General features: G+C 46.5%; 2 protein-coding genes across 2 annotated transcripts in view; both read right to left on the bottom strand.

The window, feature by feature from the left end:
* Window positions 1-24338, bottom strand: part of TIAM2 (TIAM Rac1 associated GEF 2) — a 250965-nt gene extending 226627 nt beyond the window's left edge. The window contains exon 1 of the mRNA XM_033096123.1: window positions 24268-24338. The gene's annotated coding sequence lies outside the window, so the exon portion shown is untranslated. The remainder of the gene's footprint in view (window positions 1-24267) is intronic.
* SCAF8 (SR-related CTD associated factor 8) overlaps window positions 7348-26187 on the bottom strand; it is a 193540-nt gene continuing 174700 nt past the window's right edge. The window contains exons 22-23 of the transcript XR_004421939.1: window positions 24268-24353; window positions 7348-7365 (exon numbers count right to left, since the gene is read on the bottom strand). The gene's annotated coding sequence lies outside the window, so the exon portion shown is untranslated. The remainder of the gene's footprint in view (window positions 7366-24267; window positions 24354-26187) is intronic.

Here is a 26187-nt window from a genome sequence, read left to right as displayed (position 1 = left end):
AGGGAAGTGTCTCATGGAAGCACTTCACTGCCCAATCACCTGAAGTGCAAGGTGCCGGAAGCTGGTGGTCACTGGGTGCTGCTGGCTGCCCTGACTGCAGGAGCCTGACGCTGGAGAAACCCCCCAAATTCAGGATCCAGCTGAGTAAGAGCATGGCAACCAGCAGGCAGAACTCTGTCCTGCAGTGTTTCCCTCACACCCTCCACTCAAAAAGCTTAACAGCCAGCTGGCAAAGGAAATTATACAAAGGGCTCAAATCCATTTTCACAGACAGGGCAAAAAGGATGAAATTGGAGCTGACAGGTAATGAGTTGATAACCAGCATACCATGTAACCTCAGAAAGTCCACACATTGTCCAGTTTCCCCTCCCAAATATATACCTGCATATTCCAAATGAATGCTATTATTTCTACAAATCTCTCCTTGCTGGCACTTGTCCTCTCAGCTGGTCATTTTTTCCTGACTGCCACCCTTTCTACTACAAGTCGTCTCTTAGCATTTCCCCCCTACAGCTTTGCCCCAAGTGGAGGCATGGACTCCTCCTAGTTCCTCCCACCAAGCTGTGAGGGTCAACAGAATTTACAGAAAGCTTGGGAAAAGAGAAGGGAATTACAGAAGGGCAAAGAAAAAAAGTTAAAACCAAATAATGGTCCCCAAACTGTGAAGCCGTCCATGGGGCTCCCTAGCGGGAGTCTCTCCTTAGCCAGAGCCCCATACAAGGAACCAAAGTGTCCTCCCCACAGAATCCAGGCTGCAATGCCTCATTCTGAGTCCCACACCATTAAACAAAAACTAATCTATGGAGATGCAGCTCTGTCTACAGTAACGATGAACATTCACGTTATGTTAGGAAGAGAAATTTAGCGCCCAATACATGAACTCACTCATTTATTAGTCCACTTATGGAATGTCTACTTAACACCTGGCACTGTATTAGGGAATCGGGATAAAATCCGTGTCATTGTTACGATCTGAGGGAGACAGACAGCAAACAAATGATTTTACAGAAACAGTCATGCGCGGCGTCACGTTTTGGTCAGTGATGGTGATCCCATAAGATTATAATGGAGCTGAAAAATTCCTATCGCCTAGTGACATCACAGCCGTCCTAACGTCGTAGCAAGATGCATTAGCATTACTCACGTGTTTGTGGCGGTGCTGGCGTCAACAAGCTTACTGAGCTGCCAATCGTATAAAAGCACAGCACATACAATTATGGACAGTACATGACACTTGATAATAAATGACTATGTTACTGGTGGATGCAACTGCCGTCCTGCAGGCTCCATTTATGGTACATGCCCTTTACAGGTGTACCATTTTTTATCTTTTCTACCGTATTCTTTCTACCTTTTTATCTTCAGGTATGTCTCGATGCACAAATGCTCATCATTGCGTTACAATTGCCTGCAGTATTCAGTGCAATGACCTGCTGTACGGGTTTGCAGCCTAGGAGCAATGAGCTGTGCCATAGAGCCTGGGTGGGTAGTGGGTAGACCAAGAGGTTTGTGTAAGTGCCTCTGTGATGTTTGCACAACGATGAAATCACCCAAGACGCATTTCTCAGAAGGTATCCCAGTCATAAAGCGGCACATAACTGTCGTTCTTTTTTATGTCTCTGCTAAAGATGCAGTGAGTATAATCATGAGAGTTAACCTGGCTGTAAGGGGCTAGCGAGGGCCGCCTGGAAAAAGCAGCATTTGAGCTGGGCTCTGAAGGGTAACGGAGTTGGATCATCACAAACAAAGGAAATGGTGACTTTGAGGCTCTGAGGGGGGAAAGAGCTGGGCCCCTTCCAAAGGGACAGGAGCAGGGACAGAGTGACAAGAGATGAGGCCAAAGAAGCAAATGAGAGCTAGTCACGCATGCTGTTGTAGGCATGTTAAGAATTTTGGATTTTATCCTTAGAACAATGAGAACCCTCTGAAGGGTTTTAAACACCAGTCTAGTCAGGGGGTGAGGACTAGATTGGAGGGTATATTTGGGGAGAGTATGAGGAGAATATGTGTAGTGTTCAGAACAGAGGTTGGGCCTGGAGATACAGACTGAGAAATAACTGGCCTATAGAAAGAATGCACAAGCCCTGGGCATGGCTGAAATGCCCAAGGTCAAGACTGTAGAGAAGAGACAGAACCCTCAAAAGGTGGGGTGGCGGCCCCTTCTGCAAAAAAAAAACAAAAAAAAAAGTGGGGTGATGTTCGATCAGCAAAGGGAACAGAGAAGGAGGAGCCAAGGAGATGGGGGACAACCAGAAAGTTATTCTGGGTCATCATTATAGAGCAGGATTGGGTTCCCTGTAGAATAACCAAAGATCCGATCAAAGCAAATCTATTCCAAAACTGAAATTTCCACCTGGGGCAAAGATAAGCACAGCGTGAGGACTGAAAAAAGGCAGATCCACTTTCCTCACCATCCACTTACTTCCTAGCCATCAAAAGCATTTAGCTACAGTACACTATTTTTCTAAAAAGTTTAAAATAATACTCACTAGAAATAACTATTTTGTCATATTCTCTTGCAGAAATTTCATAGGAAAATTACCCAGACCTAAACTCCATAAGGGAAAGGATCATGCCCAATTCATCTTTGCATCCCCAGTGTCTCAGGACATTTTCTGGCACATAGAAGGTGCGTGGTGATGTTTGTGGAGTTGAGTTTTGCCTCCAAAATCTTTCCCGTCATGTGACGTATTTCGTTGGGCGTTCTCGTCGCAGGACACTGAACCGATGGCTTTGACAAACAAGTCATCCTTCCCTCTGAGATCTACCTGAAAAAGAGTTTCCATAAAATCCCTTTCTCATTTTTTGGAAGGTTCTTTTTTTTTTTAAGTTGTGGCTTTTTACTCCTTTCTCCCTCTCCCAGCACCTGAAGGAAGAGACTCTCCCTGCCATGTAAACTCTCTGCCTCGCCCTGAGTCCCACCAGCTACAGAAATGACGTTAGACACACGCCCAATGGCAATTCCAGCGCAGAATGACTGTTTAATACCTATCTCTGCGGAGCTCGAAAGCAGCTAGTGTATTGCCTCTTTGCGGACCAGAACGAGGATTCCGGAAACGGTTACTTGCACTAAGTGCTTTTGTATTACTTCCTGCCCGTAACATTAACAGGCTCATGCAGTCTCCCTCCGTAGCGCCCGGGATCTAGTAACCAAGCAAAGACCACACTGACTCTGGTCGTCCTGCTGTCTGTCTAGCAAAGGCAGGAGATGTCGAGATTTCGAGGGCATAGCCTTTCAAGGAAGGCCGATTCTCTCCTTTCTGAAGATCACTTGGCCAAATACAAATGGGTCTTTCAGCTGCTCAGGAGCTTGCATGATTCACTTCACTGCGTTTTTCAAACTCCTGAAAGAGAGAAGGCGGTAGGACTGATTACAAGTCCAAAAAGCTGTGTTTAACCCAAAAATCTGGATCCACTCTTCATTGGATCACTTTCAAACCCTTTGCACGTGTGTATGGTGTATAACTGACAGGCAGAGCTGGGGCCGGGGTGCATACCTCAGTACATGGGTGATGGATCTTTCTTTCTCGTGGATTCCTTTGACCAGTTTTCATTCCCACTGACCGGTAGCTAGAGTCTACCTTACATATCTTTGAAAGAATACTGATAAACCAAAGGTTACCTGGTAGGATCACTACCCGATGATAAAAGTTCTATGTTTGTTTGGAAGACTGCTCAAGATTCTGGATCTAAAACCTTTTTTAATCACACAGAGACTCTCGCTTGGCCAGGGCCAGTACTCTCAGTGCTCCAGCCCTGAGCTGGAAGCATCTTCTGGCATCTCCAAAGAGGAGACAGAGGACCTCAGTGTTCCCTGGGAACCGTGAATGAGTTTTGAGCAGGGCAGCCCAGTCTACCAGTGCAATAGTCTGGCTGCTGTGTAACCCATGTGCAGACACCCTCCAAGACACAGTGAAACACTTAACCGTGAACTTCACCCTCAAAAGACACATCCTTAAAAAAATTGCCTGTGACACTGATTGTTCTAAGTGATAAAACTGCTGTTATTTTAAGTTACTTTCATTTTTCATAATTGATAAAGTGAGTCTGATGAACATAGCTGAAAATGTAAAAGTTAATACTTTATAAATCAAAATAAAGTATCTATGATAATGCTATATACTTTAAAAATGTCCAGTCAATTCTTAATCGCCAGTGGTTATACAGCCAGCATTTATTTTCATTGGAGCCCTCAGCATAGGAAATGTGTTTGCTGAACCCATAAACTTTCTGTGAAATGCAAAACTTAGAAAATGTGAGCATGCCTTTTCTCTCAAATTTCCCTTTATGGCCCCAAGTTCCACTTCTTCAATTCCCTCATCCCATTAAACTTGTTCTTGGACTTCATCACAGCTTCTCTGGTTGGGCTCTTCCTGAATTCCTTTTACTTCCTCCCAACCCTATTCATTATGTTCAGTCATTTCCACTCTGCCCTCAATGGCATAGTCTTCCAAACTTTCTGTTATGTAAGTGCTCCTGCTTATTATTATTGAAAGTATTGAGGTTTGGGTTTTGGATGTCACAGGTCTGAGTGGGTAGGAAGGGAGGAAAAACAGATAAATGTCTGTCTGCTGACAACGATAACTTAAGCCACATTCGAAGTTAAGGGTAGTTGGTATGGAGCCAGCTGGTGTATAGACAGGACTTTAGAAGGGGAGTGATTTTTGAAGTTGAATGACGTGGATCATGGACTTCTGTCTCCTGTGAAATCCAGTTAGGTGTCCTGGGGTGTAGTTCAATATACATTAACCATTTATGTACCTCCTCAAAAAGTTCTAATTTGGTCATGGTATGTAATTTGGGGTTTCAGTTTCCAAGTTGCAGTATTAAATAAGCTAAAACCTGACCCTGAGCTCAGATTTCTATCCTTGACAATTTCTTCTTAGTCCAGTATATCTCAAAAGAAAGAAAAACAAAGTCTTAGGGTATCCTATGACAATTACAGTACGCATGCATCAAATGTGTCATATACCTCATCCACTATGCATATATGAAATAAATATATTTGAATGTCAATACATATAGACTTACAGCTGTACACAGTACTGTTACATTTTTTAAAAAGGCATTTACAAACTTTAGTGATAGACAGAATGGAGAAACGATGTCGCGCAGAAAAAGAAATCTGCTTTTTAAATTTTGTGTCTAGCACACAATATACTTACCTGAAAGAACAGACACATAAATTAATGAATCTTTATTGTTTCAAGTTATAGCCATAATACCTTGAACTTGTGGTCATTGCTTGGTTTTTACACAAATTTTCTAATTATAAACCTTTAAATAAGCCACATGCTTTAAAATCCAAACTTTAGGCTTTTAAATTAGATAAGCCTCCTCTAGGACTACATATAGCCTTTCTATAAAAAGTTAGCTTTGTATCATTACACTGTAAAGATTAGGTTTCCATTAAAAAAATTTAATCATTTTGACATTAAAATTGTATCTTCTAGATTCTTGTAACACTACTGTCAAAGTCTGCAGTGGTTCCCTGAAGTCCAGGATTAATGAAATCTTTCTGCTCCACAATTTTCCCTGGCTATTGGGTCAAGAGTTTTAAAAAGATGTACCTTTTACCATTTTTTTTAAAGGGAAAGAAAGAAAGCAAACATAGTTGCTAGCTACTCACTCTTTAAGCCTCTGGAATAACCTGCTTCCTTCCTCCCCGCACTCCCATTCCCTCCCCCAGGAAGGGGCTGGGGAACCATGTTTGCGTATTTTATTATTCCATGTCATTGGAATGAGAGTCTCCATGAACACACTTTCCCTTGTGGAATTCCCTAATAAAAACGGACCGCTTGTTTTACACCAGCAGCCCTGAGAACAGGAGACTAAACAGCAGCTCAGGGCAGGGAACGGCGGCCCTTCTTTCCTCTCACCTCACAGACTGTCTCCGTCTGTCATCTGCACAGACCTTCTCAGAGCCTGCCATGCTGTCAAAGATTTTATAAAGCAGTTTAGGATCCTTCTACGTTATAAAAGGTTAACCCAATTTATCATATGTTTTAGAAAACTGTCTTTGTTGGAGTACCATGTTCTACGAGAGGACATTATTAATTTGCATGGAGTCCTACCCGGACCCGAACTTGAACTCAGAAACACACCTACCCCTGATGATTATAATGGACTGGCAATGCTCCTGTCACTACCTGCTCACACAGGAGCCTGAGGGCATTCCAAGTTTACCTGCTGGAGAAGCAAGTCGGGGGTTGAGAAATCCATCTTCTTCTGGCTGAGGTGAGGTAATGAGACTCAAGCCGTCCTGGGAAAGTACTCAAGGTATTTTTGTGTCAACGCTGCATCACCTCCACGGTTAGGTGAGCAGAGGGGTGAGTGACGGGTGGTGGCAGAGACTTGCTGGGGGCCCGAAAGCCTACCGGCTCCTGCTAAAAATAAGTAAATGAACAGGCAGTACGTCTGAGAGCGACCCACGTGGTCCACAGCCTCCTGGCCCCCAACCCCAGTCTCTTCACCACCTGCTACCACCATGGCAAGTTACAGTTGCTCCTATTTTATTTCCAACCCCACACAGTTTCACCCGATTGCCCGCCTCTGCAGACTCCCCCGCCCCGGAGGGGAGGCCTTTACCACATCCACCTTGCCATTCTGATGCCTCCCCAGACTCTCTCCTCCTCCATCCTGTGCCCTACCTCTGTCAGTAGCGTCCTGATTCCCAAGCTGCTGGGAGCCACCTTTGACCTCTTCTCACCTTCACTCCCACAGCCATTTGGTCGCCAGCTCCAGCCTTCTCCTCGTTACCTCCTAAAGAGTATCTAAACCTCTCTTCCTCTCCACCACCATTCCCACGGGTTCTGCCCAAAGAATTGCAGCAAACTCCTGGGCACCCACTCACGCTTCAGGACCTGCTGAAAAGGGCATCTCTCTGTGGCTGGTGAAGGTCGTCCGGGTCCGTCTGGGTGGAGCCAGCTCTCAGCTTCTGTAGAATGGTGACTGTTTGTTCTATCAGGCTCGTCCCCTCCCCAATAGACAGTGGGCCATAGGGCACGGCGGGGGGGAGGGAGGGAGGGAGGGGAGGTGTCCCTGTAACTGGCCCAGCACGTGGAACGCCACAGACGTTTCAATGCCACTCGGCGTCTCTGTTTCTGCTGTCCAACTGCCTCCATCTCACTGGCACACAGCTTTTGCAAAGCCCCACCGGTGATGTGGCAACTCAGTGCTTGGCCCCCAGGGGCAAGAACTTCTTAGCATTCCCCGCGTCCCCCCTACTGTCACTTTAGGTTCCTCTGTTGCCATGGTTAACATAGCTGGGTTCTGAAAATCCGCTTTTTCCTGTTTTCCTCTTTCATCTGGGAGCTGGCCATTGATAACTCTTCCTCGCTGTCTCATGTCGGTGGGCTTCTGCCTCTGAGGGTGGAGATAAGGAACGTTGTCAGAACTCTTTACAGATGGCAACTCTTGCCTCACCCACCGTCTCTGCCTCCCAGAAAACGTGTCACTGTTAGCAGAGGCTCCTTTGTATTAAAAAATCCAATCCCCTTCCTGTCCTGGCCATATCATCACTCTCCATCATCCCAAAATGTCTATAAACTCTGACCATCATACATTTTCCAGGGAAATGAATGTAAACATAAAGGAAGGAGAAGCCTCTGTGTGTGTGCGCGTGTGTGTTTCCCGTGAGCACTCACTACATTGCATAAGAGTTTAACAGTCCCTACTCTGGAGTCAGAATGTCTGCTTACATCCTGGCTCCAATGCTTACACTAGCTTTGTGAGGAAGTGACTAACCCCCAGTGCCTCAGTTTCCTCACATGTAAAATGAGGATAATACAATGTATTTGATGGAATCACATGGGAATCAAATTAGATAATATTTGTAAAGTACGCAGGAAGTATGATCTAAGTGTTATATAAGCATTAAAAAAATAGCAGGGTTTCTTTTATCCTGATGCTTTATTTTACTTTGCACATTTTCAAATGCGTAGAACACATAACAGGTGGCAGTGCAGGTTCGCCCAACGTAGGGGGTCTTCACTGCTCTGTGATGGACTCATATCTGAATTCACATGAACAACACAGGCCTGGATCACTCTGGAAAAACACATGATTTTTGCACAGAACCAGCACTCCATGAAGAGAAACTCGGCTATATACTAGCCTAGGGAAAGAAAATTCACAGATTGATGATACACTACTATTTATTGAGAATTTACTCTGTACCAAGCGCTGGGCTCAGTGCTTTAGACAATTTATCTTGTAACATTATTATCCCATTTCACAGGTGAGGAGCAACCTGACTGGGGTCAAGAGCGGGTGACCAGCCAGCCCAGAGTGGATGCGAAGGCTGGACTCTTTGTTTTATTAATGAACTCCTTCCTCCTTTGAAAATATCATTCAAGACATCCAAGTTAATTGTCGTTGTCCAGACATGGATGCTCATAAAGTACTGGCTGTTGATGACGACCCAGCTCTCGGCCACAGTGGGGAGCTGGCTCTGGCCTCCCTCCTTACATCCTCAGTTATCTCCTCCAGGTCCCAGGAGAGAAATCACACAGTAAACAACTGTTGGCTGTTGCTAAGAGCTTAAGCTACGAACTTTCTCCGGGGATGTGTGTGCTTTAATTGAAAACCTGACGACACCTTCGAGAACCAAAGGAACGATGGTACGTGATGCAATCCCAGGCACTCTTTTAAGCACTGAGGGCAATTTAATGGAGGAGGCTTCCCCAGGCGCTCCTCAATCACCCCAACAGATCAACCCTGATAGCACACGGTTATATGAGAAAATATTGTAATTGCACTGAGTAATTTCTGTAATTCTCTCCTTGAGGAGACCTTGGCCTGAGTGATTCTTTTACTGCAAAGTACACATGGTTGTAAACTGTATCTATTTCCTTGGTCTGTGTAAAGTCTGACTCAGGCCTGCTTCACGAAAGCAGCAGAATCAGCAAAAACCCCGACACTTGCTACATTGATGTGTGTAAGACCGTTGACCCTGCTGAGGGTATAAGCGTGGGGACTTCTACGTGGAGAGAGGCAGATCTGCACACGGAGGGCAGAGCATCGCCAGGACCCAAACGTGACATGAGAGGCCGTCCATGAAGGAAAAGATGGGCTCACAACCTGAGTCTAATATAAAAGGTGGGGACAGGTACAGAAATCTGTCTTTCCTTTTCCATGACTGAATTCAGCTTAGTTTGGCAGCCCCCATTTCCAGTTAGGAGCTGTACTTATTTTCTAGGGCTGGAAAGTAGGTGGCTTTACAGAAATTTACTGTCTGATAGCTCTGGAGGCTAGAAGTCTGAAATCAAAGGTCGGCAGGGTCATGCTCTCTGTTAAGAATCTAGAGGAGAATCTGTTCCAGGACTTTCTCTGAACTTCCAGTGGTTGCCTGCAATCCTGGCATTCCTTAGCCTGTATCTACACCACTCCAACCTCTGCCTGTCGTGACATGGCCTTCTCTCCGGAGGTCTCTGTCTCTGTGTGTCTTCTCTTCTTAGAAGGACACCAGTCCTGTTGGATTAGAGCCCTCCCTAATGACCCCATCTGAACTCCGTTGCGTCTGAAAAGACCCTACCCTATTTCCAAATAAGCTTACGTTCACTGGTACGGGGGTTAGGATTCAACATATATTTTGAGGAGACACAATTCAAATCTTTCTTGGAAAGCTTCTAAGTTTCCAGTTCTTTCACTGAAGCTTTGCTTGAAAGCCTGGCCTGCGGGTTCCCAGCCTGAGAGCCACAACATCCTTCTACTACAACATTTTCACAACATAGTGTGATATTGAAAGCTAGAAGGCACTGCATCTTCCATTTGCTCAAACGTCACATATGCATTTATTCCTTCATTCATCAAGTAAAGACTGTGCCAGGCACAGCACAGTCCCTGGAAATATGAAGGACGTGGCTCCTGCCTTAGAGAACGTTCCAGCCTGGACTACGATGAGTATGAGGCTAATCGCACTCCAGACCCCTGGGGGAGCTGGGGGAGGCGGGCAGCTAAACCTAATACTTTGCATCCTATCATCCAAGAAGAAAGCAAACAAGCTCAGCCTGGGGGTTCAGAGTCATCCCTTCTCCACCAGCCTGGTGGTTTTTGGACGGAGACAGCCCTGGCTTGTTGTCCAAGTAGCACGTCTCTATCTGAAAGTGGGTTTGAGTCACCATGAGAAAGGACATGGGGATACTTGGTAAAATATCACCTTACATCAGAACCTCAATCAAAGGGAAAACGGAAATTATGTTGCATTTCAAAGCTTAGTCCTGCCATACAATCTCCATCACCACACATTCTTTGGGTTTTCTTACTTCACACAGCTTTGTTTCCTGATTACTCCAAAAAATATACAGACATTACTTAAGGGAAAGGAACACATATGGCTGTTGAATACAGTGGTTGTGGAAAGACAGTGACATTAGTAGAGAATATTCCAGATAATCAGGGGACAAGCAAACAGCCTGCATTTAGCTTCTCCGCTCACGGCCTTGCTAAAGAGATACGTTTGGATAGGGTACCATGAAGTGCCAGTCAAAATAAATACACGGGCTCTGTTATGTGACAGCTGTCCTCACTTGCACAGTCAATCATCAACTGAGGGGAATGTTGGTGTATTACTTACAGCATAAGCTCATTAAAGATCAGGAGCTTTGGAGTCAAATGGGGCTGATGGGAGTCTTGCTTCCATTACTTTCTAGCCGTTGACTTTGGGCAAATTACTTCATCTTCCTCCGGCCTCAGTTCCTCGTGAGTCCAGTGAGGACAGTCCACCCCCACACCTGGGTTGTGGTGAAGAGTGTGGTGTTTAGCGCATTGCCCTGCCTGTGACAGGTACACATTTATTCTATGTTCACACCGTTACAGTTTAAATATCAAATCTTCCAAAATTATACTTGGTGTTTGTGGGGACAGAGTCCCAGAGAGCAGTTCCCAGGCTCTCGGCCTCACATGGAAAGGGGCTGGCTCGGTTATTAGATGGCCATCAGCTGTAATCAGATGGCCATCCATGGTGGCTGGGTGGCCATCAACTGTAACCAGTTAGCCACTGGCCACTAATATAGCCGCTGTGGCTACGCTAGGGGGTTGGTGGGTTGGGAGAGAAGCAGACGGCAGACAGCGGTTAGCGAGCGCGGATTGTGGATTGTGGATCGTGTTGATCCTACTTCCTGTGTCTCGCCCGCCGCCAGAGAGACTGGGGTGCAGAGAGACCCCTCGTTGGAGTACTGGTGGATGTCTGCTTTTGTGTCTCGACTAGCTGCCATCGAGAATATAGTGGTACGACTCCCCTACCTGTGACTCCGTGGGTTTTCCTTTTTGGCCTCACCATGTCCTGCGTTCTTATATGGGGAGCAGGAGCTGAGACCCCGCATGACACATGGCGCAACGAGCAGCGTATGGTGGTTGCTCCTTTTCAGCCTCCACTTCTCCTGCGTTCACCTACCAGGAGCAGGAGCTGAGTCTCTGCATGACAGTGTTCTACGTAACATATGATATATGTGGAATTTTGAGACTCCTCAAGGGTTTTGAAGGAGGTGATTTTTCAATGTGAAAATAAACTGGCCTGGACCAGCTGTTAAAAATTGCCCTGCCCGGGTCTGCGTGTTGAGTTCCTGAATTTCTCTATGGAAGTGCAAGGCATTCGTAAGAATTGAATGCAACTCTGCCTTGAATACCAAGGTATCTCCCCCCTACACACACGTTTTCGTGCTTTCTCCTGAAGTCTAATTTTACTTTCTTTGGGACGTTTCCTCGATTCTAAGAAATTAGCCATTTACCAGGTATAAGAATGCATCAGAAAGGAGCAGTCAGGATTTCCATTTCACAGGAAATTTACTTAAAGGTCTGAAATCAGAACCAGGAAATGTGAGTAATAATGAGCGGCAAGGAGTGCCGTGAGTAGGCTCTTGTGTGGCCGGCACGGTGTTTCCACACCCAGGGAGGCTGAAAGCCACACTGTATTCCAGCAGTGGTGTTTCTTCCTCACAGACACAACAGTTGGTTTTATGAAGTAATTATTAGTTCACATTTCTGCCGACCTTCTGGGAAAAATGCTTCTAGCTGTCCCCGCTGGACAGGACACTTTCCCTCCTCTCGTGGTCACAGGTGGCTTACTTAGCTCACCATTAAACTTTCCCTGCAAATTCTTTGGGTGTTACTGTACACAGTGAAGTGGAAACAATGTTTCAAGTTGTTCTAACACAGATGAGATTCTCCGTGATGGGGGAATGCGGTGGAAGGTCTTTTTAAACACGTAAGGATGAGGGATGGAATCAAATGCCTGCCCCTCTCACATCTGAGGACCGGGGAAGGAGCCTTCCAACACTCCCATGGCCTCTTCGTGCAAAACAAGAGCAGACTCTGTTGATGTCCTCTCTGGGGGACATAATGTTCCATCAATGACTTTATAAATGAATGAATGACTTAAAGACGGTGAACTCAATCACTGTTTATCAGAAGAAAGAAGGACATGCTTCAATAGAAGGAGGAACATAAGAGAAAATAATTAGAATTAGTCTAATTATTTAGGCATAATTTACTCAGGACATGTTTCTGTTGTCCAAATTCTGTTTGTTCTTTCTCTCTTCCATTAATCTCCTCATGGCCAATGTTTGTGTAGCATGTGGAGGGTGACGTGGACAGGAAAAGATAAAATGACTGGCAACCCATTGCAGGTATCGGCATAGTGTGTCTATGTCACATGAAAGGGGATTTAAAGATCATTAAGTCCAACCCCTCACTTTGCAGATAAGGAAAGTGAGAACTCAAATGACTAGATTAAGGTCCTTGGCAGTTGAATAGAAGCAATGTCATATCATTATTTATTGATTTTGGGGGAGAGAATAGGTGATGCCAAATAAAACTTATCATAGACCTGCCTGTTATCAGCTCCCCACCCCCAAACACTGGATTGGGGTTTGTTTTGGTTTGACCAATTGATTGATTGTGTTTGCACGGGTTTTGACAAGAACAACCCTAAAATAACGTTCTTAAATTTATTTCACATAAAAGTGACTGGGGCGTGTCCATTAGAAATGCACATTTTTGACCTCAACCCCTGACCCACCTGGAATGAGGCTAAAGAATCTGAACTTTTATAAACAAGAACAGGAGATTTGGAGGCAGAAACTGTCTGCCCAGAAACATACACTGTCCTGAAGTGCCTTAGCTTAGCCCAACGCCCACCTCCTGGCAACACGGGTGGGAAGCTCCGCTGATTGACTTACCGAGTTTTTGAAATGAACTTGGACGTGGAGCAGTAATGTGTGTATCGTACTTTGGAGAAATCTGCTATCTCATCACTACTTGAACTATGTCTTCAATTACATATAGTTGTACGCTGGTGGCAAGTGCTGTATTCAAAATCACTTGTTTTACTTAACTATTTGACACTTTGTGAAAGTCAAGTTCTTTCCTCAAGACCAAGATAAACGCCATGTTCCTCACATAATGGAAGGACCAAGGGGCACAACAAAGATGTGAGATGCTCCATGAGGAAAGGATCCAGAGTGGTCTGCTTTTGCTCACAGTTGCATCTCTAGCAAGCGCCCCACGCTTTGCACATAGTAGGTGCACGACAATATGTGTTTATAAATGAATCCATCACTCAGGAATAGCAGAGAGTATGAACACTCGGATAATGCTACATGAGTCAACACCAAATACTTGTAATTACAAAAGTGATGAATCCTTTATTAGGAAAATGATCATTAATATGTTTAACAAGTACGCATGAGTCTTGAGGGAAATGGAAGGCAAGAAATCCAATGCTTGGGAGGAAACTTGAGCTTTCTTCCTAGGATTAGCCTATGTTTCTGATTCCTTAAATTTTCCATTTATCCAAACTACAGGTTTCTGCAAGCCTTGGTGTATTTTAGTTAAACTCTGGGGATGAACACAGACTTTCCAAACTTCCTACTGGTTGGTACCGTCATGCTGCAAAGCAGGGTTTCAAGAAAACAGTGAGGAGGGGGCAATGTTCACCAACTCCTAAGTTTGTATTACCCTCTCACAAAACAGAGCCACAGAATAATGGCGTGGAGAATTGTCCTCAGTGCCTAGATGGCACTTAACAATGGTCATTTCCTTGCCTTCCAGGACTGGCACTTTGTTCTTTAGGAGTCTGTTTTGTGTCCACAAAGGAAAGTTCTGTTTGTGTGACTCAGGCTCTGAAAACGCTTAACTTAGCAACCACCCTGGGTATTCCCCACACAGGCCGCAGCAGAAGTCCAGGAGAAGTATGGCAGCTACCACTTGTATCCCTGCCCCAGTGCTGTCTGTAATGGTCCCAGGGGGCCCCTGCCAACAGCCACAGTGGAAGGTGGAGACTGGAAGGCAAAGCTGTGTCCTGAGCTAAACTCTGCTCTGAGAGGGGCTTATGAAACTGGACAGGACAGACTCTCTTTCTCTCTCTGTCTCTCTCTCTCTCTGTCTCTCTCCATGGGTCTCATGTAAAACTAAAAAATAAGAAAATCTCCAAGAAACATTCAACGCACAGAGATCCTGGGGACAGCATTAGTTTTTTCCCAAGTCTGCACTCTCTCCAACTCAGCCCCTTGCTTTCAGTGTAAGAAACATAGGTAGCTATGAAAATACATAAAGAAACAAAGAGAAAACTACAATAACTAATCCTCATAGGGTAGCTGCCGTTACACTTTAAACTGAAAAAGCTCACAGGATGGGAACCTGCATCGTCTGTGCAAATTACGTGCGTGTCACCCACAGTACCAGGTAGTATCCTTGGCCATTGCGTGACACCCAAAGAGGCTGGGAAGATAATGTTGGTTCAGGCCATTGAGTCGTAATGTACTTGAAGTACATGCCATAAGTGACTTTTGGACTCTGAACACAATTATGGCATTCACCGAGTCTGCCAGCTCTATCATATAAGTCAGAAAAAAAATATGTAGTTTAAATATTAATTCAATTTCTTGGACAATCCCCTCCTAAAGTGGGCCAAGAAATTAATGTTCAGTCTGCACCTATTTCTTTAACAAAGAAGAGAGTGTTTCAGCCAAGGGGTCTCGAAGGCTATTCATCCCGGTAACGGCCTGGTCCCCAAGGATGCACCTGAGAACCGATGGCTCCATTCCAGCCACAGGGCCCCAGACCTGAAGTCCAGGAAGTGAGCTTCTAGCTTCATTTTAGTCCTCTGCTTTCAAATCCCCAGGTCAGCATTTGCTGGTGAGTTTTAAAGAGGAATTCAGGATTTGCAAACAGCTCCAGGCTACTTCCATTTCAGTGTTTCAAAGTCATTCTGTTGCTGAGTGTCCATCATCTGGAATCATCCTTCACATCCCGGCTCTGCCACCTGTGAATAGGTGCACTGCTGTGTGGTAGGCCACCCATGTGAAGGCCAAGTGCTCGGTCCAGAAAACTGTCATCTGAATGATTCACGTGCATGTCCTGAGCCCCATCGAGCATTAAAGAGATGGATGCTTTGCTAATAAATGTCGCATTCGTCAACATTAATTTAAGGTAATCCGAGTTGGCAGTCAGAAGCGTACTTTTCAGTAAGCAGCCAACTCCCCTTCTATTAAGTCTTTAGGAGAATATATTATCAGCTTCTGGGAAATACCATTTGCAAGAAGCTGAGCTGGAATAGGTTTAGAAACTTAGCAGTGGAAGCTGTCTGCCCCAAACACACTCCATCCACATGTCCACAGGTGGTCAGCAAGTCAGAAGTCAGAGCTTCCGAGGCCTCCGCGGCTGTCTCTGCCCGACCACCACCACAGAGCAGGCTCAGGGCGCCCCATCAATTGTGCCATCCTGGAAAGAGGACTGAGAAGTGCAGTGGTGACAATGGACAGATTCTATGCTCAGAGAAGGACGTAAAATGGAGAAGACACCTGGACCGTGAGCTCTTGGAGATCCTAATTCAGGTGAGAGATACCATGAAAGTGTAAAACAGTGCTGAGCAGCAGGTGACCATCTCCCCAAAGATGGGACAGGGCCGTTAGCAGGGCGAGGACAGCATGGTGGAGGGCACAGGGAAGGTGGTGTGGAGGTGAGCCAGAGGCCCAGGGCCTGCACAGGGGGAGGAGCAGAGTCCCCAGTGAGGTGTCAGGAGGAACGGACCCTTGACGCAGAGGTCACGTTAGGGCATGGAGTGCCCGGAAGGTCAAGCTGCGAGCTGGCCTGTCCCCTCCTAGGCAACACAGGACATCAAAGGTTTCTGAAGAAGGGACAAAAACCAATGTTTATATGTACAAAGACGAATACAGAGTCTGTGCTAGCTGAAAGCGAAACAGAGCTTGGCCGCAGATATGCCATTAAGACATGTTGTCTTCATCTAGGTCCGGGATTTGGCATGTCGGTGTATGTGCCCAGGTATACTCACGGCGATCCACCGGGATGTGAGAAGAAAATACCGGAATTCTTACGTGTATTTACTTTTAAAGTTCTCATCTTTCTGAGTATATATTTGATGTATTTGAAAGGAACATACTAGTTTAATAGAAAATGTATTTGTTAGGGACTCAATTGTGTCCCCACCCCCAATTTATATATGGAAGCTCTCACCCTTAATGAGACAGTATTTGAAGATGAAGCCTTAAGGAGATAAGAAAGGTTAATTAGGGCCACAAGTGTGGGGCCTTCTTTTAATAGATCTGGTGTCCTTATAAAAAGAATAGACACGAGATTATCTCCACACACCTCTCTCTCCCTCTCTCTCTCTCTCTCTCTCTCTCTCTCTCTCTCTCTCTGTCTCTCTCTCCATATGCACACAGAAGACACCATATGAAGACACCATGAGAAGGTGGCCGTTGACAAGCCAGGAAGAGAGCTCCCACCAGGAATCAACCCTGATCTTGGACTTCTGGCCTCCAGAATTGCGAGAAAATAAATCTCTGTTCTTTAAGCCACCCCGTCTGTGTCAACACTAGCAGACTAACACAGTATATAATACATAAATAATCAAACATTGGAAAAGTAAATTACATCTCAATTTTTTTAAACTTTAAAAATTGAGGAGTATATGCAAACACATTTTGTTAATGTACATGATCAAAGGAGTTTTGGGGGAAATGCCCTAGGTGCTAGGGGCCTAAATTGAGATGGTAGTGAGTATTAAGAGCTACTCCAAAGGAAAAGTAGAAATTCAGCGAGCCCCTTGATATAGGAAATGAAAGAACAAGAAGGAGGAAGACGATCTCTCAGTCTTTCTGTCTGGGAGTTGGGGAGAGAGATCTCTGTTCCCTTCAGAGATAAGAATGGCAGGAGTTGTTCCCACAAGGAGGGTCAGAGAACCTCAAGGACCACAGGACTGAGGGTCCTTATGGAATGCCTTGCAAAGGAAAAAGAGAAATTGCCAGAGAGGTGAAAGGAAATGGGAATTTCAGGGCCACAGAGGTCAAGGGAGGAGAGACCTTCGAGGGGGACAGGGTGGACAGCAGTATCAGGGAGGTCAAGTGGAATGACCCCGAGAAATGCCTCTTGGAATTCCAGGAGGAGGTCACTGAACTGTTTAAAAAGTGACTTCAGTGGAGGGCAGAGGGGAGAAGCTGGATGCGGACAGTATGGGGGTAAGAAAGGATGACGGGAGAGGAAATGAAGGCAGCAGGTTACGTTTAGATTTCAACCATGAAAACATCAGTGTCAGAGTGTGAACTGTAGGGGGTGGGAAGGTGTGACATGGAGGCTTTTCCCTTCACCTCAGACCCCAGAGGAATTCCCTATTACTGATTAAACAGTGTTAAGTGGTGACTGGGGCTGAGGATGTGAGACATGGAGTCGGGGGAGGGGGGGTGGCAAGGCAACGGCAAGGTGTTCAGTCCTGTCCCAGAACCTTCCAGACAGCTCCAGTTCTGTGAGTTTGTGTGTGTGACAGAATAGAAGGTAGCGCTAATTGTGTATAGCCAGAGGGACACACAATTCTCAAATCTATGTGCTGATTAGAAGTCTGGAAGTTTCTTCCAAATTTCACATCTTATGTGTGAGAAGATCTGAGCAGAAATAAAGAGAAGGAAGGGGCTGGAGCTCACTTGGGCATCAGCATCCAAGTCTCGTCCACTAGCCGTCACACACTTGGCATCACTGAGACGAGACACCGCGAGGGGTGATGAGGTCCTTTCCACCCTTCTGATGGATCTTGGGACACCCAGGAGACACCATCTCAGTGTTTTGGCTTTTCCCTGGTGTAAAATTGTTTACTATCCATTTCACAAGTGTGCAGATAAATTCACAGTCACATGTGAGAACAAAATAAGGCTTATAAAATTCTTTGAGGTCACAGAGAGGAAAGGGGCTATTTAAGTGCAGAATATTACCAGTTAATGATGAAACACACTAAACCAATCAGGTTCTCCCAGAGAATAAAGTCTGCCTGTCCTAGAACTAAGTTGAGTACTTTTGGAAGCTGCATGAAACATTTTAGATGAAAAGCAATCATCACTGATAATTTTTCAGTAGCTGATCTTTCTCTTTCTAGATTTATCTGACTAGCTCACATCCTTGGACATTCGTGGACTTCAGACAGGATATCAACATCGGCTACATAGAATCACTGACTCTCAGGGCTGGAAGGGTCTCGTGGCCCAGCCAGTCCTTTGCTCACTAACTTCCATGTGATGTCCACACCAATGGCCGCCCCGCCCGTGCTTGATTTCTCCAGCGGGCAGTCATGACCCCCATTCTCACTTTATTCTGTCTAAAGATAACCTTACAGGTTCTTCTTCTTTTTTTTTTTGTAAACATCTTTTGCATCTTTCCAAGCCAAGGCCCATTTTAGGCTTCTGCTATCCTTCAATCCTTCAGCTCCTCTCATGTTCATCCTTGGTTATTCACTCCTCTCCTTCTGTGTTTTTGCTCATCCTTTTAAAATCTGATCCCACTGGCAAGGCCCCAGATTTTCTGCAATAATGACTGAAAACATTTGTACAAATGCGTGCACAGTCACCCAATGTTTTTGTGCACAGTGACTTGCTTAAGATCGAAACCGACATGGTTCGTATATATTCTCAGAGTAGTTCAATGGCCACTGCGTATTAGGCTGAAGAGGTCCTCATTAGACCAATGGAAACTGATGTCACAAATCAGGCCCTGGCTCGGCTCATAATGAACTCCTAGTACCAGTGAGCACAACGGGTGAGAATGAAGTCATGGAGGGGCTCAGGGCTGGCGCCCGACCCAGGTCTCAGCTCTCTCTTGCCCAGGTGGTCCTATGGACTTGTCAGTGCCATTGATTAAGAAAGGGAGGGGCAGAGGGTGGCGGGCTCAGAAGAGTCACGGCACAGAGTGCCAGAAAAACAGGTCACAGCAGCATCCATAGGAAGGACAGCCATCTCAGGCTGGAGCAATGCCAGGGAGAAAAGACAATGACAGAAGAAAGATAGGAGCCATGAGGAATAGGGCCTCATGGAAATACATTTCAGCTAAGGGAGGAAGGGCGGGGGAAGTGCAAAGAGAAAGGAGAGGACATTCAGAAATTGCTCAAGGCGTGCCGCTGGACAGTCTCTTCCCATACAGGGACTCTCCGTGTGGACATCCAGTGCATGTTTGAGGAAAGCCTTTTGCAAACCCTTAAGTGTGTGCGTATGCTTGGGGGTGGGGGGCTGTAGGCATGTGCGTGCGTGTGTGTGTGTGTCTGTGTGTGTGTCTGTGTGTGTGTAAGGTGGAGCTGCCTGGCAGGCAGGGTGGGGCTGGCACTTACTGGCTTATTCTCCCTTGGCTCAGATATTCCGGTAAGGGGAACCGTACAGGTGGGACTGGAGTAGGGCATGTACCCCGTGCAAAGGTAGGGTCTACCCCAGTGCACACTCCTGAAATCCCATTCAGAGTTCAAAGAGGTAACAAAAGGTGTGTGTACCCACAGGGTGAGTTTGATGCACATGGAAATATATGCTCACATGTTTACCCTCTAGAATTTCCCAGTGCAAATTAGGAGGCTGGTCCTAATAACTTGGCAATAAAAACATCAAATGTTCGGGCTACGTTCTCTCAGCAGGCATGGGAAAATGGTTTATTTTGGATCCATGGGCAGTCATTAATACAATGAGGAAGTAAAAGAGGAGGAACCATCCAAATGAAAGTTTCAAGTTCGCAGCGAGTTTTTCCTCTTGTCCAAACACAACAGTCTTGTGAATGCCAGACCATGGGCGCAGGCTGTGAAATTCCACAGAAATGGAATTTTCTTGATGTGAGACCTTCCTGTGGGAGCCTCGGTTCACAGAGGTTTCCACCCCAAATTTATTGTGGAGGGTCACCTAGGAAGCAGCTGAGGAGAGCTCTTGAAACGAGAGCATTTCACAGAAAGAGTGAAAAACTGGGCATCTCACCTCGCCTGAAACCAGTCCTTTTATAGGAATTTGACAGAGAGAACTAACTCTTCATGAAGACCATTTTCATATTAACCAGGTATTTAAGTTTAATGTTCACATAAAAATTCGATGGATTATTTACCAATAACAAGAAGCTCAATAGGCAAATTAGTAGGAAAAAAGGTATATACACCCTTCTCAACCTACCTCAAAGATCAACCTGTTTGGGGGGAAGTAGTTATATTTTTTCTACTCTAAAGATTACTTTGAATAATTGCATATGATTTCAGAAGAATCATTTGGAGTTGTTACTAACAAAATGGCTCAAGAAACACAGTGCTATGCTTCAAGTTGACAGAAAGTGACTAAGCGACAGATCAGATGTGTCTGCACTGATGGCTCTCTTCTCTGGGTCCCCATGCACTTACTCTGCCTTGGCCAATGACACCCACATCATAATTAGAGTTTTTGTACCTGGCTACACTTCACTGCCAACCTGCCACTTCCCTGGGAAGGTCTTGAAGGAAAGGGTCTACATTCTTCATCGTTTGAGTCCTCTGGAAGCCAGGCCACTGTCTTGAAGACAGCAGGTATTCCATAAACGTCTGGCCAGGTGTGGGAAATGTGGTTAGATGTGGCTTTTGGGATCAGGATATACAGGGCTTTGGAAACTGGGCAGAAGAACCGACCCATTATCGGCCAGAGGAGTCACTTAAGGTTTCTGAGTGGAGGTTGACAGGAAAATTGTCCTCAGTCCAGCAGGGGGCCCCAGAGTGTGCCTCCAGAACGGAAGCTGTTGCCAGCGGCGACAAACATAGAGGCAAGTCTAAATGGTTCTGAAAGAAAAGCACAACTAGGTGACACTTTCAAGAGATGGAGGACATGCAAGTGTCCAAGCTGGCTCTAGTTTACGAGATCAGATGACTGAGAAAGAGATGCCCTCCTAACAGACACTGGGGAGGGGAGGTGGGGAAATATAGTCAGTGCTGGTCACGCTACATTTGAAGACAGATCTCCAAGCTGAAATGTCCAGATGGCAATTATAACTCAGAAGGAGTCGGGGCTAGAGATTCAAATCTAGAAGTCACCCTCGCAGTGACTTCTCTGAAGAGAAAATGTATCACTGGAAGAACAGGGGAGAGGTCCTGGGCACATCCCCGAATCTGCTTGTTGGGGTTGGGGAAAGAGGGCCCAGCCAAGGGCATGTGGAAGGGTCTGCCCAGGAGCTGAGGGCAGCAGGCCAGGCTCTGCCAGGTGAGCAGGAGGGACAGCTCCCTGCAGAGGGGTGGGGGCGGGGATCGGGCAGTGGAACAGAAGCAGGGACAGATTTGGGAAGAAGGAAAAGAAGAAAGAGGCCTCAGGAAAGACATGGCAGCTTTCTGAAAGGCCGTCACTCGTGTCCAGTGACATAACACTTCAGTAGAGCGGTGGGAAACAGGCCAGGCTGCAGAGTACAGGTGAAGAAGAGAAAATGTGAAGAGCCGGCAGCCCTGGCTGTGCACTGCACTTGAGGAGCCCGTTGGAGCGTTACCAGAAGGAGCAGGGTTAAGGCAGGTTAGAAGGACTCTCACTCCTGGGCAAGTGTGGCAAAGCTCCAGAAGTGAACCGTGCACCCCAACTCTCTTCTCCAGGGCACAGGTGCATATGTTACACATCTGAATGGCCCAGATTTCTGGGTATGTGGTTCCTCTATGTCCAAAGCCCCTCTGAGCCCAGAGAAAGAGGCTGACCGTGACGGCGCCTGCAGCCTGGTGAGCACGCAGAGAGGCAGCAGGGCGCCAGGCCGGGCACCAAGCATTTCTAGGAACTCCGAGCCCTGGTGCTGATGTCAAGGCCTTAGCTCCAGAAAGCCCTGAGCCTGGGCGACTCGTGCTGCCGTGGGGCTATGCACAGAGAGCAGACGGCCCGTAGGCTCCCAGGGCAGTGCACAGAGGGGCCACATCACAGGGATGGGCGGCGAGTTCCTCGCTCTGCCCCACAAGCGGACAGCAACTTTGGGTTGTCACAACTGCGTCCAGTTAGAGGACACTGAGGCCCAGGGACTCCAGCACATCCTTCACACTGGGGAGGACGTCACGGGCATCCCCCACCGTGGGTCACCTGGCATGGACTCCGTAGAGCTGCAGCGATGGGAGGTGCTAGAGCCTGAATGTTCTCGCCCCCCCCAAATTCTTATGTTGAAGCCTAACCCCTAAGGCGATGGTATGAGGCGGTGACGCCCTGGGGGGTGATTGGGTCATGATAAGAAACCCCTCCCAGAGAGCTCCCTTCCCCTTCCACATGTGAAGACACAGAGAGAAGGTGCCGTCTATGAGGAACTGGCTCGCACCGGACACCGAATCCACCAGTGACGTGATCTTGGACTTCTTAGAACCGTGAGAAATAAGTGTTTGTTGCTTATATTAGGTTGGTGCAAAAGTCATCGCGGTTCTTGCAATTATTTTTAACCTTTTAAACCGCAATTACTTTTGCACCAACCTAATAAGCCACTAGGTTGACAGTATTTTTGTTACAGCGGCCCCAACGGACTCAGACAGGCCTTACAGGAAACTGGAATGTAGCTAGAGCTTTGGAAGCCCCCAAAAGGCCTATGAGTTTAGAAGCACCTGTGATGCCTTCCTGGCCGGGCAATGGATTCTATTTAATGAAGAATAATGGTAGAAACCCACACGATGTCACGAAATATTATTTTCACATTCAACTTTCTTCAGCAAATGCTCTACAATTGCCAGAAAATATCCATTCCCTACAAATCATTGTTGCAACTGGCATATCTCTGATCTTCAAGGGGAAACTGTGCAGTTTCCTTGAGCTTAGACTCTTTCGTGCGATGAGCATTAAACAGAGACACTTAGACAGCTCTCGCCACGTGCTTAGCACTGTCGGCAGTGCTTCATTCGCTTTAATTCACTTAACACCCCCAAACCCCGGCCACGTAGGTACTTTTGTTACTTCCATCTTATAGCGGAGGAAAGAGAAGAGGAGATCGGCTCCAGGGTGACAGAACAGGGATCTGACTCAGGTAGAAAGGATCCAGGGTTTGTGCCCTTCACCCCGGGACTATACGGGGCTACACGAAGCATGAGGAAGTCCATGACCTAGAAGCGTGCCCAGTCCAGCAGGAGGGAGAGAAAAGTAAAAAAGCAACATGGAGACGATGCAGTGCGTGTAGGACAGAGGTGTGTGCTGGGACCGCGAGCACGTGGGGGAGGCCTGCCACTCAGCACAGCGGGCCCAGAACGGCTGCTCGGAGGGCTGGGCGCGGGACTGAGTCTCCCACGGTACAGAGGGCAAGAAGGGGCTGGCGACCACGCCGGACAGAGAACAGGAGAAGCAAAGACACAGAGGAACCCAACACGTGATGGGTCCCAGGGTGAGGACGGGGACTGAAGAGGTGAGGCAGAGGAGGGAGGCTGAGGAAGGGGACACAGAGCCCTTGAAAGCCAGCCTGGGAGGCTGGGTTTTCATCCCAAGGGAGACGGGGAGCCATCCAGTGGCATCCCCACGGGAGGGTCAAGAGCGGACATGCATCCTCTTTTACATGGAAAGCGGTAGTAGGTGGACAGGACGTGAGCAACAGAGAACACACTGATTTAGAAAAAGACCGTTTCTGACACCAATGTCTTTTTTTCTCTATACCAGCACCGATGCGACAGCCTCTGCCTTGTAGGGAAGCTGAATATACGTTCATTTTGAAAACAACAAAGGTAAGGGAGTTCTTTTTGAAATCTTTTGGCAGGAGCTTAGCCTTTCAAATGGCACCACTTATTATCTGATTTTCTTTTCCATCCGAATCTCCGCAGGGGGCAGTGGTGAGGGAGAACAAATGAAAAGCTTCTGAGTGTGTAGTGGGGGCCAGAAAACTGCACTGACAACCTCTCCACACCAAGCATCGCACTTCCCCTAGACATCTGAAAAAAACTCTTGCCTTTAGTGCCAAGGTGGTTATAGAGTGAGGCGCTCTTTATTAGCCTGCTAACCTCGGGACAGCCTGCTCATAGAGAGCCTGTGAAGACGTGCAGGTACCAGCTGCGAGCACATGGAATGCACGACTGACCTTGAATTCGATCCAGACAGCTGAAAAGGAAAGACTTCAGATTCTGCCAGACTTAGAGGCTCCAGGATCTTCTGCGTCCTTCTGTCCTAGAAGAGAACAACAAGTGGGCTCATGAAATTACTCACATGTGAATTATCAATTCACACCCCGTTAAATGCAAAGCTCACATGTCATGGACAAGCTGATGTACAATTCAGAACAATCTGCTGCGGTGATTCATGTAAAAGCTTCACTTTTGAGGCTTAATTGATACACAGAACCTGACTTCACTTTGGCTCTCAGGTCAGCACAAGCATCATTGCACGTAGTGTTTCTGTGTGACAGTCGCAAGAAGCAGTTACAGAGAGAAAAGGTTTTAGGCACTCTCTGTGATTCAGACTCTGCAGCTCAGATATATTTCCATTGGAAGGTGACCTCCTCTTAGGTTAATATGTTCCAGCAAATGTAAAACGAAGGACTCTGAGTTCATATTTGGGAATCACAGGATTTTGGAGACGTCTGGGAGTCTCCTGTCCATAGATGACGAAATGAGATCTGGAGAGGCGGCCCCACCCACAATCTAGCGGCCCAGTTACTGGTGCAATCAGTTCACCCACCAGTGCTCTTTCAGAAACAATAGCTCTCATGAAGACTTTTGATTCATAAAACACTCTAAATTTCATGTTGACTTTAAACATATTCTATAATCTTTTAAAATGTGGAAGTCAGTCTCATTTTTGCAAAGAAATTCTAATAATCAGCTCAAATCTCCACTTTCCATGGAGAAATGAGTCCCACCAGGGTGTCACAAAAGGGACTCGCCCCCATGACCTTCCCCTACTTCAGCCTGTCTCGAAAGGGCAATGTGTCCCTGGCTCCATGGCATCTTGGAAAATCCAAAGTAACTGGAGCTGGCTGAGGCCTTACGCTAGTGGAGTTCAAACCTCTCATTATACTAAAAAAAAAAAAAAACTGCAGTGCAGTGAGATGGTCAGTTAAAGGGAGAGCCAGATTGGGAACACCCGAAAGAAACGTATGTGCACTGAGCAGCTGTTGGCGCTAGGCCTGGTGCCTCTGCTTTGAACACGTGATCCCATCCCATTCTCACAACTGCCCACCAGGCGGGCATGGGCACGGAGACCCGGCTGACTTTTCCAGTTCATCTCATATTAATCTGAGCATCTGTTGCGTCCAGGCACCAAGGTGGGTGCCAAGTATCAAAGGAGAAATGGACACACTTCGCTTCCTGCCCACAGTGAGGTCAGTCAAGCAGGAATGGGGGAGGGGCCCTGTGTGGTTCAAAAAGCAGTCTGTGCCTCCTGAGAAGGTCATGACATTAATTTGGTGAGTGTTGATCAGCATGACAAATACATGAATGAACAAACAAAGTAGAACAGAATAGCAGAGAATGGAAAACGTCAGCGTGCATGCAGTGAAGGCAAGACAACTCACGTGGATATGGGTCAATATACCCGTATCAATCATATATACGTCTGTGTGTGTGCTGGTTTGCAATGTAAAATATATTTCCTTCTGTAGGTCATGGTGAAGAAAAGTGTGACAGCTCTCGAGTTATAGAACAAAGTAACAAGGGCTCTATTAGAACTTGATACAAAATGATGAGAGCGGGAGGAGTGTCGTCCAGTTGGCACCTAGCTGCAGAGTGAGCTGGGGACAATTTTGCTTTCTCACCAAGAAGAGGTCTCTTAATGGTGGGATGCCCACCTCTAATGCTCAGAGCTAGGAACAGCTTAAGAAAGAAATGCAGGGACTAGAGAGGGGAACGGTGGGGGTCCCTTCTCCTGTAGCCTTGGAAAGAGGGTGGGCAGCTATGCAGTCACGAGAGGCACAATGACACCAGTTCTGTGTTTGCATGATGAAGCCAGGCTCAGGCTCGAGAAGAGGAGATTAAACCTCAAGAAGATGGAAACCAAACCTAGC

This window comes from Rhinolophus ferrumequinum, chromosome 3 (genome assembly GCF_004115265.2).
Source record: "Rhinolophus ferrumequinum isolate MPI-CBG mRhiFer1 chromosome 3, mRhiFer1_v1.p, whole genome shotgun sequence".
NCBI lineage: Eukaryota > Metazoa > Chordata > Mammalia > Chiroptera > Rhinolophidae > Rhinolophus > Rhinolophus ferrumequinum.
Note: the sequence above shows the minus strand (reverse complement) of the source record. Positions and strands in the feature narration are given on the sequence as shown.